The sequence below is a fragment of the Amblyomma maculatum genome, chromosome 6 (genome assembly GCF_055883805.1).
Source record: "Amblyomma maculatum isolate TAMU_Amacu chromosome 6, ASM5588380v1, whole genome shotgun sequence".
Classification (NCBI taxonomy): domain Eukaryota; kingdom Metazoa; phylum Arthropoda; class Arachnida; order Ixodida; family Ixodidae; genus Amblyomma; species Amblyomma maculatum.
In genome coordinates, this window is record NC_139349.1 from 166,045,433 (window position 1) to 166,060,241 (window position 14,809).

The 14,809-nt window shown below is 45.9% G+C and overlaps 1 pseudogene; it reads right to left on the minus strand.

The window, feature by feature from the left end:
- Positions 1–1,590: 1,590 nt before the first annotated feature.
- On the minus strand, positions 1,591–8,615 carry LOC146187344 (uncharacterized; annotated as a pseudogene).
- Positions 8,616–14,809: the final 6,194 nt, after the last annotated feature.

Consider the following 14,809-nt stretch of genomic DNA (forward strand, 5'->3'; position numbering starts at 1 on the left):
TGAAATGTATGGAACACTAACAAACCACTGCCGTAGTACGTACGGTGTCAATAATAAACATGGTAATATCCACAATACACTCTCTTGTATAAGCACACAACACCACCAACGAAAAGACACATCCAAGAGATAATCAAAGCAGTTCAGTTGGCTCTACTCAGGAAGTCTGCCCAGCTTTACCTGTTATCCCATCCTATATTTTTCTTCCCCTTGCAAGTGGGCACCTCGGCAATATCATCTCTCCTCTGCCGCTACCGAGCATGTTAGCTTTGAATGGTACCGTACAGTGGAATGGTACCGTTTCTTCTTATTTTTTCAACACATTTGCATGGATAACCTTCTTGGTGTTATTTATCAATAATTCATAATCCATGTCATTTTTATTCTCCGTCACAAGGTAAGGGCCCTTTCATTGCATCAGTAACATATATATATCAGTAACATATCCGTGGGCAGCAGATTGAGAACCCTGCCGGCCCGATTGAATTTTTTATGATTGTCAAAGTAGCTCTTACATTTTTCACGTGCCCTCTTCAGGCATTTATGTAAAAGCCTGCATGGTTCCTCCCCCTTGTCCCGCAATTAAAGAAAGTGTGTGTATGTTGTCTTGAGATCTGACGAAATCTCGTTATTATGCCACAGCTCCTTGAATATTGTAAGTCGACCTCTGACGGCTCTCCCACACAATATCAGGGAAAGGTGAGAAACCAAGACTCCTTTGCGATACTTCGCAATAAGCGAAAAATGCTGCGATGTATCTATCCTAATCTGTAGATCTCTGTTAGCACATTTTCCTTATCATATATTTGAGGGTGCCGTTGAACCACTCTATAACTTCATTACACATGGGATGGTATGGCGTTGTTAGTAAATGTCTTACTGAGAAAAGGCAGTTAACTCCACAGAGTAAGTGTGACAGATACTGCGGCTTTCCCTTCCTGTGAACCAGTTATTATTATTATTATTATTATTATTATTATTATTATTATTATTATTATTATTATTATTATTATTATTATTATTATTATTATTATTATTATTATTACCTCCTTTATTAATGCAATAGCGTCAGAATAAGGAGTGGCCACATAGAACAGGGTAATCATATTTCTATTACCCTCTGGAGGATACTGCCGAGGTTGGACCCAAAATGTCAATATCCACTCTTTCAAACAGTAGGTCGATGGCTTGCATCTCGCCCAGGGGTACGGGACCAACTCTTCCCTTTGGCACTGCGCGCTGGCGCACGTCACACGAGCGACCAAAGCGTTTAACATCGCTCTGGGCACCTGGCCAGAAGACCTTCCTCAGTAATTCTAGACACCGTTTTGTGAACACCTTGGCGTCCAACCATAATGGCGTCATGTTCTAAGCACAACACTGTCTGTCGCATATCGTTTGGTAACACAAGCTGTTAGACACGCCTTCCCGAGGTAAATATGTATTCCCTGTGCAGAAGACCGTTTACCCATTGATATTCGAATGACGTATGACTCCTTTTTGTTTTCACATTTTACCATATTCTTTCGAAGCAGGCTTTCGAGCTCGGGTCTTCTCTTTGCCTAATTGCAATTTTGCCCAGCGTTACGCTCAGATATTCGTAACGGGAGCAGAGAGCGGTCGCTGCGTTGCCTGGGCTGTCATTTGAGCTCTTGTTTGCACTGTCAACGAGCAATTGAGTTCACCATCACCCGCCGGAGCTGTCATGGGCCTTTCCTCTTTTTGGTTTTTCTCAACATCGAACATCCCCCACTCGGCATCGGGGTCCTCGACACTTCCTGCACCCGTAATGTTTTCCAAGATGAGATCGTATATTGATGGTTCTACGTATTTCGCAATTGCTTGTCCAGTATAGTGTGGACACTATAATCCTGGCTTCAGTAAGGCACCTGACTGTGCTACCTACAAGAGTGACGGCCGACGCTTCCCCTGTAAGGCCCTCGTCCTTCACCAGGCTTGCTGTAAACAAAACTATGTTGGCTTCGCTGTCTCTGAGCACCAATATAGGACGGCCCGCTATTTTCACAACCACCACTGGCAGTGTTGCTTTTGCCTTGAGTGTTCCACTCACTGCCACATTTTCAAGTGGCGTTTGCTCTCCTTTTAGCTGTGGAACTTCAGGTGGTGTGACAAGTTCTACCCGAGAGTCGACCACGCATGGAGCTCGGTCCTGCCATCTCCTGTCATCTCCTCTCACAACCAACCTTGACGCAGAACTTGTATCTTTTGGGCAACACTAATAGTCCGACCTTCAACTGCACGTGTCCACCTTGCCACAAAGGAAACACCTTATTAGCGCCTTAGATGCACCGGAATAGGATCTGGTTTTGTCGCATCTGTCTCTAGCACCTTTTGAGTTATTCCTTTGCCTCATTCACATCTCTCAACACTTGAGTCTCGAGGCATCAGTGTGCAGTGTCGGCAAATTCTTCCAATCAACATAACTTTCTTTCAGGGATAGCGCTAGCTTTGGACTGAAACATAATAAATCTGCTATGCCACCAGCTTGTCATTTACCCCTTCAAAACACTTTTCTGTGTTTGACATATCAAGCCATCTGTCGAAATACCTAACCAGCCTGCAGGAAAGCTGCTTAGTGGTTTCAGAATCCTCAGGTTTTGTGGTCCGAAATTTCTCGCGGAACCCCTCTGCCGTAAGCCTGAATAATTGAAGGAATGCCTTCTTGACTTTCTCGTAGTCCATGGAATCAGCAGCACGCATCCTCCCGAACACGTTTATATAGTGCCTCCCCGACTATACACATGCTCAACGCAATGGCCCATTCACTGCGCTCCGAGCCTTACCACAAAGCTATCCAGTTGAATCGTTGTAGATATGCGTCAAAATCATCTCTTTTGTCATCAAAATGAGCCATCAGCTTTCTTGGACAAACTCTGGCCGGTCTAGGAGATTCTATATCCGCTAAGGACCGCTGATCATCGCCAGTGATGCCCTCATATCCTCCCGCCACATGCGCATGTTTCCACAAAAGAAACTCCTTCTGTTTCGCGAGCTCTTTAGCCTCCCGCTTTTCTGCCTTGCGAGTGTCTGAGCATGCTTGCACCATTTCCTCTCTCTGTCTCCTTGCCGCCTCGTCATAGCGACGGATCTCCTCTTTCTTGTTTTGATTTAGCTTGAGAGCCAGTTCTAACCTTCTTGCTAAATCCCTACAGACTACAGTCGATAGATCGGAAACAATTACGAGAGACTTTAGCGACTAAATTAGTGAAAGGCGAAAGCTTGAGTGCCGCATTCTGCTACGCAACTGGCACTGATTAGTAATTAAGAAATAATGATGTATTAATTAATTATTTGTCACTAGGCAGGTACTTGATTTGCTTGATTGATTAGACATCATTAGTAAATAATGAATTGCATAATTATCCAATAATTAGTCATTCATTATTCAATTAATTAGTCATTAATCAGCAATTGATCATCGATTGGCATATGGCATTCGCGCATACTGTGGTGGTGCTCGGTAATTGGTCGAGACGTCTATGATGTCATCCCGCCTTGGCCAATCAGAGCCGCCGCAAATGCGGGACACATTTTGTCCACTACAGCATGAGGCAATAAAGGCTTTCGCCTTAATATCCGAGACAAGCCAAGAAGCAAAAAAAAGGAAAGGAATGCTGTTAGGCTCGCCACTCTGTCACGGATCCTCGGAGGGCACGAGGGCGGAAAGAATGGACTAGGAGACAGGTGTAACCATACAGATGCACATTTAATACACCCTACGCGACGCAAACACTAGCACGGAAAACTGACAAAACCAGAACAAAGCACAAAGACTACCAATACTCACGACCAGGTAACAAAGCCTACTAGCGTTCGGAGTTCATGCTCACGGTTCGGTGCTGATTAATCGTTGCATTGGTCCAGTCAGTGGCATCCAGGTAGCGGCGCCGAGGTGGCGTTCGAAGCTCTCAGGCAGGCGTAGTTGGCGGCGCTGTACGCGCTCCCGGTTCAAGTGCCCGTTGAGGCAATTCGGGCAATGTTGGCGTTGTGAGCACCACCCGGATGGGTGGTAAAAGCACGGGAGGTACCCCTGGCCGCAGCAGGTAGTTGCGGTAGCCGTTTACTCCCCGGAACAGGCTCAGAAACTGCAGGAAGCTACCTGTGCGACGCCTCAGAACTCGATATCACTGGTGCAGCCGGCGTTGCTCTCTTTAGAACCAATGTGGCCCTGACCCGCCAAAAAATCCACGTCTCTTTTCTTTTCCCCCAGTTCCGCGCTATCTTTCACGCTTTTATAAGCTTCGCGTTGGAACACGTGCTCCATGTCGTCGTCGTCCTCGCCTTCTCTTCTCCGCCATTCATCTGTAACAACCTTACCGAATATTTCTTTGTTCATGGGTTCATACACGTCATGCTTATCGTCATTCACGTCGTCTTCTCCAAATTTCATTAATTCGTACTTCTATTTCAAACTTCCTATTATATGTGACAAGCTCCAGCTTTTAAATCATACAAACCCTCTCGATGTTGTTATCGTAAAGTAGCAACACATTTGAATTATTGTCCCTCTTCTGTCAAATAAAATATGGGAAGGGAGTCGCTGTTAAACTACGCCTATTAGGTAATGATGAAAGAGGAGTAGTGGTTTCCGTCTGCAGTTCCACTTGAGGATCCTGGTCCGTGTAGATGCAATTTCCTACTCCGCAAATCCTATTTTTTCCTCTGTGATATCTCACACATTCTCACCAGCAAACGTTTCTGAGCTAAAGCAGAACATTGTGCTTTGTTTTGTGGAGTTTAACGTCCCAAAGCTACTCAGGCTGGGATTTTTTACCATGCACTGACATCGCATAACTCACGGGCTGCTGGCGTTTCGCCTTCACAGAAAAGGGGCCGCCGAGGTCTGGATTCGATCCCGCAATCGTGGGAACAGTAGTCGAACGCCGTAACCCCTGCGCCACCCCGACGGGGTCACAACGTGAAATACAATTTAGGTGACTGTGCCACAACACATTTATCTCATCTGCTCGTCTTCAATATGCGGTCTTTCGCGTCCATGATCATCTGCATCACGCCCCCTGCGGTCTTCTGTGCTCCCTAGCCGACGGCGATGGGGCAGGCATCCTTGAGCGGCTCAGCTGAAGAAGGAACACTACGCGGCGGCCTCCAACATCCCATTTTCCGTGTCACAAGTTGAAGTGAAATGGAGCCTCAGTCTCGGTTGGAAGGCAATATCGTCTGCAACCAGACATGGCTGTAAAGGAGCAGCGAATACTTATGGCACTCTGTGGTGCTTGTGCCACAACAGTCATCGAATTCGCTGGACTTCAACTTGCAGGTTGGTAACTGTCAAAGCCAATTTTCGAAGAAAGGCAGTAACTATTCTTTGGTACAGCTTCCGAGCCCTCAGTGTTGCTTTGTTGTCAGTGTCGAGTGCTTCATGTTTTTCGATCGCTTTTACTGCTTGCGGTGATACCGCGAGAAACCCTGGCCCCAATAAGTTTGGCGCTATCCTTGGTGAACTGAAAAAGATGTCTGCTGGCCAGACCGAGTCTGATCATGCGTCTCAGCGCTTTGGAAGCTGACTGTAAAAATCTGCCTGCACTCAGAACTGATCTCGATACAATTCAAACCACTCCAAAAAAACAGCTCGACTAGTTGGTGTGCTGAGGGCTTGTCTTGATGATGCCGAATATCGCTCGCGACGAAGCGACTTAATATTCTGTGGCTTACCTGACACTAACCAATCCTAAACCATTTCACAATCTGAAGACCCAATTATTCGCCACTGCGCTGATTACCTTGGCATTTAGTTAAGTCCAAATGAAATCAAACGTGTCCACCGCCTCGAATGGCTCTCTTGAGATCGGCAACGCGCTATCATCGTAGAGAATACATCTTTCAAAACTAACGAATTGGTTCTTTTTGAAGGTCCGAAATTCAAAGATAGACTGCAGCATAGGTGTAGATTTTTCACGCCGTGTTCACAATTTCCGTAAACATCTGGTCGCCTTTGCTAAGGCGAAGTCTGTGTCTTTTTCTCTGAGGTCCAAGACACTGCAGATTGGCCCAAAACGTTACGTTGTTGATGAAATTAGTCTGTAAACAATACAGTAACAATCAACCAATTCCTACCTCTAATCGAAACATCGGTCTTCTACACCTTCTGTCAATGTTCCCTTATCAGTTATATATACTAACATTCGCAGCATCCTCCTGAAAGGTCATATCGTGTAAACTCTTGAAGAATGATGAGGTAGTCTAGTATCCGAAACATGGTTGAATGACTTCAGTCACTCGGAAAGTCTGTTCATCCTGCCCAATTTTTGTCTTTTTCGCTCCGACCGCAGGGATGGTCGTGGGGGAGATGTCGTTATCGCCGTCACTGAGCAGTTGTCTTGCTCCGCCACCAGCGTCCAGTCAGACGAAGAAATAATATGGTTCAAGGGCCAAGCTACACCAATAATGCTACTAATTGGCGTGTGTTTTAAGCCACCTCGCAACAGCCCCGGCTTTCCTAGCAAACTTCACGATGTCCTAAATAATTTAGTTTCAAAGCTCCCTAAAGCACACATTCTACTTCTTGAGGATCTCAACTACAACTATATGGACTCGAACAATCAACCTCAGCCCATTGTCAATTAGTAAGAAATGCAGGAATGCGTAGTAGACGTTTGCGTTAATTGTATTCTTACACAAATAATATTTCAGCCGACTCCTGTCGCAGGGGAAAAAGCTAATAGTCTGGACCTCATACTGACTACCCATCCAGACAACCTAGAATTTATCACATGCCTCCGAGAAACCAGCAAACATAAAGTAATTCATGCCACTTTTAACTTCTTACCTGAAATAAGGCAAACGTTGGAGGAAACTACAAGGCTCAAGATAAGAAGAACTACAAGAAAACTAGCAATGAAATAACCAACTTCTGAGTATTTCAAACCTTTTTCTATAGTAGAAATGTAAACAAAAACTAGACGCCATTCAAACATACAATATCAGACCTAACCGTTAAATATACCCCAACGCGCAGTTTTCGAAAAAACAATCAATAACCCTGGTTCAAAAAAAAAAACAACCCTAGAAAGACAAGAAAACAAAAAAAAAACGCATTTCTTATAGCAAAGCGCAAAGCAAGCCCACACGCGTGGGAAGAATGCTACAAAGCTGTACAGACATACTTGACCGAAGTTAAAAATGCTAAGCGTTCATTTATGAAATAGATCTGTCAAAAATGATAGGAGCCAACACTAGGAAGTCCTGGAAAATGATAAACCCGAAGGAAACACGCGCTGTAACCATCACAAGCAATGCTGATGCAACCCCGACCGATATAGAATGTGTGAACACATTTACATTTCATCCGTTTTTACTGAAGAAACTGTAACAGCACGTTTTACATTACCACTTTTTATTACTACAGCCACAGAAGCAATTACGTTCAGCACACACGTCATTCATAAAATTAAGAATTCATCTGCCACTGGCAGAGACGATATCACTCAAAAATCTTCAAGAACAACAAACTACCCTGTCAAATTATCTTTTGCTTACTGTTTCCGCAAGCAGTCTCAGAAGGAACCATACCAGACTATTGGAGAGTGGGGAAGGTGGCTCCCTTCCACAAAACGGGCGCTGCATATTCACATCTTACCTATCGTCTCATTTCATTAACACGTGCACCCGACAAACTCATTGAAAATGTCCTTTTGCACCAAAATCAGGCAGTTCTTAGGTTCTAATAATTTTCCATACCTTACAGCATGGCTTCGTAAGGGTTACCAAGATACGTTGTTGGGCGAGTTGGTAAACACCCATTGTCAATAAAAACAGTGCTAACAGCAAGACACAAGACAAGATATAAGGAAGCTACAGGACAAGCGCTTGTCCTGTATCTTCCTTATATCTTGTCTTGTCTTGCTATTCGTGATGTTTTTATTGACAATGGATTTCGTAAGGGCTTTCTGCGAAGCTCAACAGCCATTTTCTTCACGATATTCGCACCAACCTTGATATTAACCTAGAAACTGACGCCATGCATTAACCTTGACTTTACTAAGGCATTCGACAAAGTACCTCAGCAACGCTTGCTTCGAAAACTTTCTCAATTCAGCCTAGATCCAAACATAATTGAAGGGTTGAAGACTATTCCTTTTGCATTGCTCTCAATCGGTCGTCATCAACAGCCAACTTTAGAACCCGCTTCCAGTCACTTCCGGTTTGTGCCGCAGTGCTCCAACCTCGGCCTTTTGTTATTCCTCGTACATATACCGATTTACCCAAGCATTTATCTTGGCATATCCTTTTATTTGCCGATTATTGTCTTATTTATTGTTCAGTGTCTAACCCTTCTGACCAAGAATTTCTCCAAATAGACCTATCCCGCGGTGGCCCGGGCCGGTATCCACTAAAGCCATCACAGGTACACCATCAACTTAAACGTGGACTTTGTTCTGTAACATCAGCACAGGCGGGGGTATCTCTTCTAGTAGCGAACGTCCAGAGACCTCACCACCATCGGTCTCGCCGACTAGTTTTTCGGAGGTGGTGAGCGCCGCCGGAGTGATGGAGAATGGCGGGAAGGGGAAGCTGGGGGTGGTGTCCTGCTTCTGTTGAATGCTGTTCAAAAATCCCGCAAAGGTACTTGCCATGGGTTCTCGGAATCATAGGGCAGCGTGAAAGACGAGAAGAGCCAGGATTATTATTCTGCTGCTCAGGGTAGTTCATGGAGCCGTAGCCGTAATGTGATGCTTGGCGACGAGAACATGATTTTGAGATGGGGCAAGGTTGGCCGCCGCGATAGCACACAGGAGGTGGAGGAAAAGGTGGCGCGGGCAAGTTAGTCGCAACTGAGAGCATCCCGTCGACTGTTGTCATACAGGCTATGTGTCAGCTGGTAGTAGCGGGCCCGTTGCCTTGAGGTGTCCTAAGTATGTCGCTCTGCCGCGGCTGCTGCGGTCCCAGATAATCATCGAAGTGCACTGAATTAACATAGTTCGCTGCATTAAAGGCGGTTGTAGGAGGCGGACGCAGCGGGTGCGATGGGGGCAGCGCTGAGGAGCCCCAAGATAGTTCTAGCTACTCACCTAGTTGTTCGAAAACGATCTGACGAATCGTGGAGGCCAGATAGTCAGATGACGTTATGTCAGCAGCGTCAAGAGCGGCCACCGACGTCATGCCAGCCAAACGTTCGAACTTATCATCTATTTGACGCATTTTAAGCGTCACGAACATGCGGCAATGCTGGATCCCGTCATCCAATTAGTCAAGGCTTTATTTGTCGATTCGGAACCTATAGATATCTTCAGCAGACCCTTTAAGCAGATAGCCAACTTTGTCCTCTTATGTCATGCGAGCAGAGACAAGCTTGCACAGCTTCAAAATTTTCTTGATATACTTTGTGCATATTTTCTCAGGAAGCTGAGCTCTTTGAGAGAGCGCTTGTTCAGCTCGATTCTTCTTCGTGTCAGATTCCCCAAAGAACTTTTTATCTCTTCTACAAAGCGGTTCTAGGTGGTGAAAGTGTCCGTGTGGTTGTCGTACCACGTTAGGACTGTGTCGTTAAGCGCGAAGACTAAGCTAGCTGGAGAAAGAGGCCCACTTTTTGCAAAAGCTCACCCGCTGGTAGTGAGTGAGCCACTCATCCATGTTTTCGCTGGATGAGCCCTTGAACGAACGCAGCTCCCGGTGATACTGCCATGAGCTGCTAGGCACAAACTTCGGAGCGTTGCTGTCAACAGACGTCGTAGGCAGAATGGTGGCCCCCGCAGGGGACACCTGTTAAGTTTGTATGTACTGTGCTGCACCACGGATCCCGAGCACCCATGGTTAGCCGTGCAAGGCATCGCCGTGTCGGGAGAAAGGGGATTCTGATGGTTGAGCCGATGCAGGGTGTTTGGACATTTAAGGCCTCTCGGTGAAGGCAACATACCACTTCGGCCCACGCTTCCCATAGACTGCGCCTCCGGGCTGTCCGACCCGTGGGAGATCGGCAGTCACCTTTGGCTATTCTCCCCTCCATCTTTTGCTTTCCCATTTTCTTTCTTACAACTGTCCGGTTTTCTGTCTTCTTCGTTTCTTCCTAGTTCCAGGCAGTGGTGGTTAACCTTCCTAACCTGGTTAACCTGTAGGCAGGACCTTCTTGCAAGCTCTTGTCGCGTTCCCTTTCTGGGCTCCGCGGTGTATGGCCGCCACCCTGGCCGAGCAAAAAAACCCATTTTATGGCTTCTAAACCTCTCATTCCTGATCGACCTCCGTTTAAAAGGGGGCACACTGAGACCGCCGTGTTTTTTTTTTTTCAAAGAACTTAAACAACTTTCCTCTTTTTCACGTTGGTCCACAGTGACCATGAGGAAATAACTGCATGACTTGTGTCCCCATTTGTCATTTCATGAATGTTGACTGAGGCCATAGGCCACGGCTATAAGATAAAGAAACTTGGCAACGGTGACCTGGTGCTAGAATTATTCTACAGTCATCAGCATCAAAGGCTAAGTGCAGTCAAATCGTTTGGAGAAATAGTAATTAGCCCGCACCGATCACTAACTGCTGTCCGAGGAATCATCTCTGATGATGTCTTAGGTATGTGAGTGAACAAGAACTTCTTGAAGGCTTTAAAGAAGAAAATCTCACAGACATTTATTGGATAAAGATCAGAGGAGACAACAAAGAGATACAAACAAAGCATATTGTACTCACCTTTGCTGCAAGCACTGTCCCATAATCTGTCGAAGCAAGATATTTGGATCCTGGGGGTTCAGGATTACGGGGTACACGAAGTAGGCCCTAAATCCTGAGCCCCCAGAGATGCCATAACTGCCAACGGTACGTCTATAGCTCGCAGAGCTGCCGGGGCAAACTCAAATGTGCCGAATGTGCTTCACACAAGCATCCTACAGATAACTGTGATGTTGAACCACACCTTTGTACCAACTGTCAAGGAAATCACGCTTCCTACTCGCGGTCATGCCCAGCATGGAAAAAAGAAAAGGAAGTAATTACTCTGAAATTTACAGAACATATAACTTACGGGAAAGAAGGGAAGAGACTTCCATTGCCAGAAAATCGTTCCTAGTGTTGTGTAACAGAGCATGGCGCGGCGACACAACATTCATTGGCGCCTACCCAGGTATCACACAGCGCTCCCGAGGCAGCGCCATCTGCGCCCTCCGGGTAGACAGCTAGCGCTGCTCCACGACCCACAAAACAAGCTGTGCGGGCCTACCTCCAAATACCGTACTTCGGGTTCCGTGGTCCAGTGTGTCCGTGAGCAGACAGCCGCGAAGTGTCCCTGGCGCAGACACCCGTAGCACAGCGCTCCCCTGGCAGAGCGCGATGAACTGGAACGAGGATCCCTACTGCAAGCTGCGCACTACCCAAGTAGCACGCCGTCAATGGACCGCCATCAGCGCAATATTGGGGGAAACCGGCCCCACTATTGGCGCCAATAATGGTGTTTAATTAGAGCGCTGCCCGTGCCAAGATTTAATCCATGCTACTAGACTGGCTTTCCTACAATGGCCACCAATGGCAGACTAGGTTACTTATTTGCATGCAGCCTCACTCAGCGGCTATCCAATATCTTCCACCCAAGCATACCCACTGGCTCCTATATAACGTACATCCAGCCACTCTCACTGGCTATCCAATACCTATAACCAAGCTTCCTCACTGGTTTTTAATAACTGCTATCCAGCTAGGCTCATCAGCTGCCTAACATCGCCCACCCAGGCTTTTCCACTGGCTTTGCATCATTGGAGTGTAGGCAATCCTATTATTATTTAATGATGTCGTTTGCGACTATTTTTTTATTTGATGGGTGTTACGGTGCAGAGCCAGCTAAGGCCATCATGCGCCACACACAGGTTTGAGTTAATTTTTTCCAGGTTTTTTACATGCAGCTAATAATACATATACAGCATCCTGAAAGTTACATGCATTCACACAAAAATGCCAGAATTGTTCGTTTCATGGATATTTATTAGGTGCGCATGAGGTACATAGTGAAAAGAAACTAAAAGCAGAATTCTTTCAGACTTCAAGGACTTCACCTCTGGTTAGGTCCATTGACAAGGTGTCGGCAGATCCCAGGTTGTAGGAAGACGCCGCATTAAAGGCAGTTTCAGGTGTCTGCCAAGCCAGCGTCTCTAGCGAGCGCCTTTCGCTCTCGGTTATAAGAACAGCATCTTTCAGCAGCCCTTGAAGATGTATGCTCGAGCAGCTTGCATGTCACCATCTTCCTTTCGTATAAACATCTGCAAGCGAAAACAAAAATAGGGGCGCTATTATGCAGAATTGTCTTTTTTTGTACAGCTTGGGCAAACTGTTCATGAGCAGTAAAGCGTGCCGTGGCTACAAAATTAGTTTGTCCAAGTCAGTGTGTTGAAATTAGAATTCATGAAGAATGCATATTTTATGTTTTGTGCAATAGAGTTGAAGCAAAAGCTTTTCTTACTCTCGGCGTACATAAACAGGAGATAAGCACATTTTGTTATTCTTAATTATCAGGTGCCAATGACTGACAAAATGACTATTTCCAGTTAATATGCCGCACTGTAAGAAAAATGGATATCTTGCCGGTCGTCCAACACAGCTCTGCATGCAGCATCAATCGAAGGAGCCCAAGAGGAAAATGGCACGCAAAGTTCCGTCCTAGTGATCGCGAGTCTTTACTCCGGCTGGGAAGTGTAACAACATGGGAGGCAAATAAAGCAACAAATGCTCCCAAAAACCTACTCCCGTAACGAACATATATCTTAAAATAAAGGCTCAGTGGTGCTCACACTGATCTGCAGACTGTTCCGCGAGACACGACGAGGGATGTCGTGGTTCTACTGTTTATTCTCCGATTGCGAGCGGAGCTGCAGCAGGCAACCCGCGAGGCGCGCACCTGCGCTGCTAGAGTGCGAGGGCAAAGCGAAGACAGAGCGCGCCGACGCCAGTCGTGCGAGCGTGGCAACGCTGTCCGCATGGTTTCATATGACACTGCAAGTTGGAATTCCGGCGAGGTTGATTTGAGGCTGCTCATGCGTGGGAACGAAGAACGCGTACGCTGCCACGGCGAAGGCTGGCGCCGCTGCGTCGCAAATAGCCGCCTGTCTAACACTGCTAGAAAGAATGTACCGTTTTTGCCAAAGAGAACAGCTGCCCGATTTGCTCCTTAGCCCTGCAATTAGGCGCTTTATTGGACATGCTAAATCATTAATCACCTGTGCGGAAAAAAGCCCATCACTGTTATCTGTAAAGACCATTTTTTGCCTTCTGAAATAGATCAAGGGCTCCAAACACGGTTTAGAAGCAAACCCTGCAGCCTGATTACTTTTTGGCAACGACGGTATGATTTTTCTAAACTGTTACAGCGAACGAACATAATTTCTAGATTGAAATACCCTCGGTCTGGTTGCAGTGTGTTTTGATAATTTTACTAAAAGCGTGGAGAATTTTCCCAGAATACTGCATAGGAACAAGCATTTAAATGCGTGATGTTAAGCTGACTTGGCAAAAATATTCGATGGCAGGTCATGAAAGTTGTACACGCCCTTATACAGCTTTCGGTCAAAAATAATTTCCTTGAACAGCAGCATGACCAGACAACAATAATTCTAAGACAAATATTTCGGTGCTGAGCACTCATTCATGTTATTTTTATTCTGTAAAACAAAAAAATTCAATCACACTTATTTCCAGTCTCCAAACGAGGGGTTGCTATGTTTCAAGCTTCTTCAATATTTCCTCTTTCATGTCTTTACCAGCAAATGTTAAGTCCGAACAAGTTAACAGCTGCCATAGCAAGTACACAACTTGTAGTAAACCGTTGTGCACAGTGCAACGCTGATGAATTTATATACACTTCATTTCAGAACATCTGAGAAAGCTGAATTTTTGTCTCTGCCAAGCGAAGGTTGAGAACGCATAGATAATAATGCTTTTATTTTTATGTGGGGGGATCTACCTTTTGACTGAGCTATGCTGCATCAGCAGCCTAAAGGGTTTGCTCATCATTTGTCCCTAGCTGAAGCACTCAAAGCAGAGAACGCCGGCATGTAGGAATCAAGTGCAAGATTATGGCTGATGTGAATTACAATACAAAATAGGCTGCAGCTAGCCCGTCTTCTGTGCGGAATACAGTCGATGCTGGCGCCTCGTTGAGGAGTCATCTAGCGTACATGACGAAACGGTGCAGCATTTGCCTTCACTAGCACAATCTCTTCGACCTCTGTTTCCCAGAATTTGATCTTCTCCTTCTCCACGCAATGAAATAGTGCATACTGGAAACGGGCGTATGCGAAGGAAGCGTAAAAGCCTTTCAAGCGCAGACGTCGCCCAGTGCATCGTCGGCTAAAGCGGTCATCATGCAGCATACAAGTTGCGCGCCCGCAACGGTGTTCATAAATAAAGCATTTATGTGTCAATTTCTCAGATATGGACAAAGGTTTCAGCATACAGACGTAAAACCTCATCCCAACAAATTAAGCTGGGCTGACAGCCTATAATATATATGGTTTTCAACTTGCTACGTCTTACTGGCCTACTGCAGATTGCAGAAGTGTATATGCTTGTGTACTCCGCCGTATTGTGTTTCTATACATAGGCAGCGACCGTTGTCAACTTTGAAAAATTATGCGTCTGTTTTGTTGCGATTTTGTCGTGGAGGGCGACGAAGTATTCCTAAAATTGTGATGCATGAGTGGCCTCACGCATTACGCTGCAGACGTATAGAAGAAATAGTGGGGCCTGTAATTGCGGCGCGTTCCACCTATGTACTAAAATTCTTCACAGCTGCTAACAGTGCAACAGCCGGGCATTTCTAAGCGCTTCGTAGACGGCATAAGCCATGCGTCCGACT